This window comes from Nematolebias whitei, chromosome 1, assembly GCF_014905685.2.
Source record: "Nematolebias whitei isolate Nwh7 chromosome 1, NemWhi1, whole genome shotgun sequence".
Taxonomy (NCBI): Eukaryota; Metazoa; Chordata; class Actinopteri; order Cyprinodontiformes; family Rivulidae; genus Nematolebias; species Nematolebias whitei.
The window spans coordinates 85,844,702-85,851,561 of NC_056498.1; positions in this window are offsets into that span (position 1 = coordinate 85,844,702).

Sequence of the window (6,860 nt, forward strand, 5' to 3'; positions counted from 1 at the left end):
TATGTATATATATATGTATATATGTATATATATGTATATATATATATATATATATATGTATATATATAGATATATAATAATAATAATAATAATAATAATGTCATCACAATGTCAGCACTGTATGTTTCCATACAATGGCGAAATTAGTCATATATATCTATATATAGATATATATATCTATATATAGATATATATATCTATATATATATATAGCCCTTTTAAGGGCTTGCCATAGTGTGTGTGTCTTATCTCACTCAGCCTTATAACCTGTATCTCTCACTCTCTGCTCTTTGAATTGAGAAAGCTCCTCGGATGAGGAGCGAAACGTCTTCTGTTACAAATAAAGTCCAGTTGTTTTTGTATTGAACGCTTTTTGAATTCATCATGTCATGAATGACTGAGAATCTTCACCAGCATATCACTTTATAATGTAGCTGTTTTTGTTTTTAATATAATTTTCAAATCATATGTTTTTATGATTGTCTACTGTTGTACTGATAAATATCTCCTGGAGGGTAAACTATATCTTGGCTGCAAGTATCAAGCTGTGAAATCCTTCGTTTTCTACAACTGATAGCTGTTGGTCATTAATTATGATGAAGTTTAGCAACTTCTCTGTAAACATTTCAGCTCCGTGGTTTCAGCGACATCTTCTTCTTGTTCAATCCGAAGCATGCTGTCTAATTTGGGGCAGCCACGCTCAGTCTGTCCCTCCTCAGAGATGGGCAGACTGAGCGGGGCAGATTGGACGCGGCTGGCTGGGGTCGAGTCGCCTCTTTCCGGTTGAGCAAAGAGCAGCACCCCGCTGAAGCCACGGAGCTCAAATGTCCATCGTAAAACTAACTTTACCGCGCCTTAATGTGGCGTTATGGCTCTGCAGACATTGCACGATGCTGTCTTGTTTTGTGGTGTTTCTAGTGTAAAATACTTCCACACAGCGGACATGTTTAGATGAAAAGTTTGTTAGCTGTTAGCTACATGCTGCTAACTCAGTCCTCACATTGTAGTTGGCTGCAAACTATGAACTGGATTTCCTGAATGTGAGGCAGGTCTTATTACTCTGGGTTCAAGATACACGCTGCCGTTCAGGAAATCCATTCCATAGTTTGAAGCCAACATGCATCATGGATCGGAAATATCGGCAGGTGGATCGGAAAAATCAGATACGTAAATAATGCTGGTATCGGAGGCCGATACCGATACTGGATCAGATCGGCCCCATCCCTAATTGAAATACCATACATACAGTAATTGTATCATTATCAAACATTCATAATTCTATGCCTATCAATGGTTATTTAATAGGTTATCAAACTATTGTTGAGAAGTAGCCTGATGCAATGCTGAGTAGTTACAGCAGGCTGACAAATTTCCCAAGTAATGTGAAGTGATTTAGGGATTATCATAGCAAATGACTAACAACTAAGATAAAAACAAATAGGCCTACATATTTGTCCGTCCGTTATCCCCGACTTGTTCCAAAGTTGGGTCTCGAGGACAGCAGCTTGAGCAGGGAGGTCCAGACATCTCTTTCCACAGTCACCTCTTCCAGTTCTTCTGGGAGGACTCCAAGGTGTTCCCAGGCTGACTGAGAGATGTAGTCTCTCCAGTGTACCCTGCGTCTTCCCATGTCTCCTCCCTGTCAGATATGCCTGAAACACCTCCCTAGGGAGGCACCCAGGGAGCATCCTTACCAGATGCCCGAACCACCTCAACTGGCTCCTCTCAATGTGGAGGAGCAGAGGTTCGATTCTGAGTCCCTCCCGGATAACTGAACTTATTACATTATCTCTAAGGGAGAGTCCAGCTACCCTATGGAGGAAACTAATTTCAGCTGCCTGTATCCACGATTTCATTCTTTTGGTCACTACCCAGAGTTCGTGGCCATAGGTGAGGGTAGGAATCTAGACCGACTGGTAAACGGAGAGCTTTGCCTTACAGCTCAGATCCCTCTTCACCACAATGAAACAACAGAGTCTGCAATACTGCAAACGCTGCACCAATTTGTCTGTCAATCTCTTGCTCCATTCTTCCCTCACTCATGTACAAAACCTCAAGATACTTGAACTCCTCCACTCGAGACAGAACTTCACCCTTGACCTGAAGAGAGCAATCCAAGATAGAAAGACAAACTTGTGCGTGTGTGTGTGTTGACTTGAAGAGAGCAGTCTACACTTTTCCGACCGAGGTCCATGGCCTCCGATTTGGAGGTGTTAATTTTCATCCCAGCTGTTTTGTGGAATCCCTGAACAAGACACCTAATCCCTAATTGTTCCCCTGGCGTTTACATAGCTGCCCACTGTTCCACCTGGGTGTATCTCATGTGTGATAGGTTAAATTCAGAGAACACATTTTGCCATTGTATGAGAGCATACAATGATGACAACACATAGCACTTTCTTTTTCTTTTTCACACTCAGCTACGAACCACTCCAGTGAATGCTGAAGATCATGGCCCGATGATACCAATAGGACCACATCATCCGCAAATAGCAGAGATGGAATCCTGAGGCCACTGAAACCAACTCCCTCTGCCCCAATATATGTCCAGTTTGTGAAATATTCAGAATAGGAGAAAAAACAAACACATCTTGCAGTTATTTGCTATATATAACATGATCCAAGCTACATCATAAGCTCATTGCCTTTAGTAATTATAGTAGCCTATTACTTTCCCATGTAGTAGTTTAGTTTCAGAAGAATTTCTCAGTCTTCAAAATGGTAATATTTTCTGCTGAAAACCAAATGCAGTCATCCTAAAAATCCATTGATCCATCCATTATCTTTATCCGCTTTTTCCTTTTGGGGTCACAGGGGTCAGTGCTGCCCATGTCCAGCTATCACTGTGTGAGAGTTGGGGTACACCCTGAACAGGTCATTAAAAGAATTAGTTTTAAAATCCTCAGCATGTGTTTTTAGATTCTTCAAGCCTCTTTAATGGTTAAAGAAGGACAGTGCAATTATGAAAATGTTGAACATGTAGGCCTATGTTGAACAAGGTTATCTGCCTGGATTATGGAACATGCATCAGGACATGTTGAACATGCATTTTTCTGCAAATACCTAGCATTTTGCTCCTTATGGCTAATTACTAGAAATTTTATGCTACCATTTTGATACATCTGGTTATAAGCTAGATTTTTCCTACATTCTTCTAGTGTTTCACTGCTTCTGGCTTTTAGCTAGGTTTTCCCTATTTTTGCAAACATTATGCTACGTTTGTGAGACGATTGTCCTGTCGGTCTGCACCTCTGTGTTCTTCCTCATCTGCACAGTTTATCTAAATCCCAATCATCCCAGGTGTTACTCCTCTCTCCTCATTAGTGTCACTATAAAGCCTCTGCCTTATCACTCCCTTGTTGCCTGGGGGATTGTCCTTCCACATTGCCATAGTCTGTCTCTGCTCCACCTATCCTTTTCTACTAAAGTAAGTTTGGCTGCCCCATCTGCATTTTTGTTTCAGTTTTTGTAATAATAAATATTATTAATTTTTAATATCAAGTCCTCCTGCCTCTGCCTGTGCATGTGTTCTACAACAACTAAACTGCAGATTATGTCAGAATCCAAAGACCAAGAAACAAACCCAGCAGGTTGTCAGCTTTTCTCCAATCTCACCTCGGAGGACCATCATTGCATCAAGGAGGTAATGGATGATTACCTCAACACGCTGACCACTGCCAATAACTCCTGGACAATGTATATGGTCATGCAGAACATTATTAAGGATTTTACCCAGCTACTGGGACTAATGAATATATCAGGGAGGGATATGGGACCTATTCAACATGGTGGTGAAGGAGGAGAGGAGGCTGCAGGTTTTTCTACTGTCGTCTGTCACCCCTGTCACCGACCAGCCTGGTTCATCTACCGACTCATCTGCAGGAAATAATCCTTCCGCAGAGCCCTCTTCTCGTTGACAACATAAGAAGAGCTGGTGATAGAACAAGTCCGGGCCTGCCGAATTGTAGCCCCTCCCTCCATCTGAATCTCCTACGACACACGAGGAGGAGCGGTAGACAATTTAGCAGGGGGAGGGGCACCTGAGCCCCTGCTTGCAAGAAGAGCTATTAGGCTCACTCATATGAGGAGGGGGGTCCCAACAAAACTTCCTACAGTTCTAGGCCCAGTAAAACCTCTGCAGTTCCTGGCCCAGCAAGACCTCCTGCCATCCCTGAAGCAGCCATGCCTCCTGCCGCCCCTGAGGTATCCATGCCTCTTCAACCGACACAAGCAGCAGAGCCAGCCTCAGCCGATGAAGCAGCAGAGCTAGACTCAGCTGACGAAGCAGCAGAACCCACCGATGCAGCCAAACCCACCTTCCTGTGCCTGCACAGAGTTTGGTGATGACAATGCACACTCCTGTGTCTCAGTAGGTGTCAGGGATGACAACCCACACTCCTGTGTCTTAGTAGGCATTGGGGACCACTACTTGTTTCCTCCGAGCCTCTCCGTGAGTGTCGGAGAAGTAGACCTCAGCCTGGTTTCCACACCAGCATCAGACTCACTGGCTTCCATGCCAGCAACAGACTCACTGGTTTCCACACTAGTGTAAAGGAATAGCTAGTCAGAACCAACAATACACCTTTTTAACAAGTGTTTACCCTAACAGTTCAAATGTACTGTATAAATGTGAACTGACCTTGATTAAAAATTATGGTGAATTTGTTGCAATATTGTGATCCCCCTCACTTGAATCAAACACACAGTTTATTGCAAGTTTGAATAATAACAACACTATGAAATTATGGCAAGTGTGAAATATAAATGCATAGCCAATATTGTTATTTCAGAAGGGTGAATAATATAAAGATAGCAAAGTCCATGCTCAATAATCCAGGTATAAAATCCAACATTTTTCAGTCAGGTCATCTGGACAGTTTCTTTTTTTGTACTGAAACGTTTCGCCTTCGATCCGGAAATCTTCATCAGTCAAGGAAACACACAACACAAAACTGATTCTTCCCCCAACAGCTTACTCCAAAGTGGAACAAACCAGTTATTTTGGTGTGAAGGCTAAACGTTTCAGCACAAAAAAAAAAACTCCAGATGACCTGACTGAAAAATTTTGGCATGTAAAGATAGCTTAAAACTTTGAGGAAAGGTTTTATCTAAATTTGGAACTAACGCTTAAAATTAGACAAACTTTATCTCAGGTTTGTGAAGTAAGCTAAAAGTTGTCAAAAAACTAAACTAAGATGGCACTGAGTGTATCTTCATCAGAAATAGGAGATTTCATCTCACCAGGATGCCATCCTCATTATCAGGTGGATATGATGCAAAAGCCAATATTCACACTGTCACCAGAAGGGATGTCTATCCTTCAAAGACCACGTCTTGTCCAGCAAGGCAGTGCCTCATCGCCACATCATTCTGGGGTGTTTGAGAGAGTTCCCTGGACTTCTCCACATTTCAGCCAGCTGGCTCCTTCCAAGATGAAAGATGGAGGACGGAGTCCACTGGTTCCTTCAGTCTGGCTCAAAGGAGGCCCGAAGCAGTCAAGATCAAGACTAGACTAAGACCAGACTGGTTCTCCTCCCCTGAGTTTCAGTTTTTCCTGATTCAAAAAAAATAATAATGGGGGGTGGTGCCTATGCAAATTGTATCCAATCAACACAACTCTGACCAGCAAAATGGGAATTAACTGAGTTGAATAAAATTAATTTTGATAAACTCCTCTCAAAGTTTAGAGGAGGATGACTGATTTGTTTATACATAACATCATTTCTTCACAATGTACATTTGGGTTTTTAACACAATATTATAATCAACAGGGGTTCTGTTTGAAGCTCTGTCTCACTGGCAAACTTCCTTCGTTGCCATACTGATCGCACGCCTCTTGTCCTGGGAGTATGACAAAGTTCTGTTCAACTGTTGAATGCAGATTACAGAGGTGTCACCCAGTCTGGCTTTTCAGGAAAGGATCAACTTTGCAGGAGGTAAATCCTATAAGGAGTCATTTTGTCTGACCCAGGAAGGGGGGTAATTAGCACAGAGGGGGTGGAAGAGTTTAGTTAAGGCTCCAGTATACTCGTGCAGACCTTTTTCCATGTGGACTCGATGTGCACTGTCCGAAGAGGGTTGAGACTTCATACTCGAGTGTACAACCTGAGTGGCTGCTGCCCAGCTATGCAGACAAGGGGCATTTACCTTCAGGACAAATTGAGTTGCCGAACGGTCATTTGCTGAAAGGCCTACTGGACTGATTGATAGGTCGCAAAGAAAAAAATAAACGAGAGCTGGCAGCTCCAGCTGCAGTGGTGTTCTATGTTTATATGTTGTTAATAAAAAGTTCTAATTAAAAAAAAAAAGAAAACGGAGCGCTGGCCCTGCAACCCACACATCAGACCAGCCTACCAGGAAATCTCGAGACCCTCCCCGCAGCCACGCTGGGCCTGATTTTAATTTGCTTGTGACAAATTCCTTAATTTCTCACAATTTCAGTCATGGCGTCAATGGAGGAGGAGGAGGAAGAGATCGCTTGCCTCTTGGAAAAACAAAACAAAAGGCCATTAAACCAGACCACGGATGAAAAGGGGGAATTTAATACATTGGTGTCGCATACAAAACAGTCAGTCGCTGGGCAGTTTATTGTGTGACACCGAATACGTGTATGCGGTCTTAAAAATTGAGCTTTGCACAGACATGCCCTGCGGGCGTCCGCTTCGAGTCTAATCTGGTACGCACGGACCTCTGCGGACTGAAGTACGCCCAAGTATACTGGAGGTTTTACAGTCTCTGAGGACAGAATGTTTTGAATCATCCTGACTCATCCTTATGAATGAAGAACATTACACCAGCTAAGAACTCACTGGTTTCCACACCAGCTAAAACCTCACTGGTTTCCACACCAGCTAAAACTT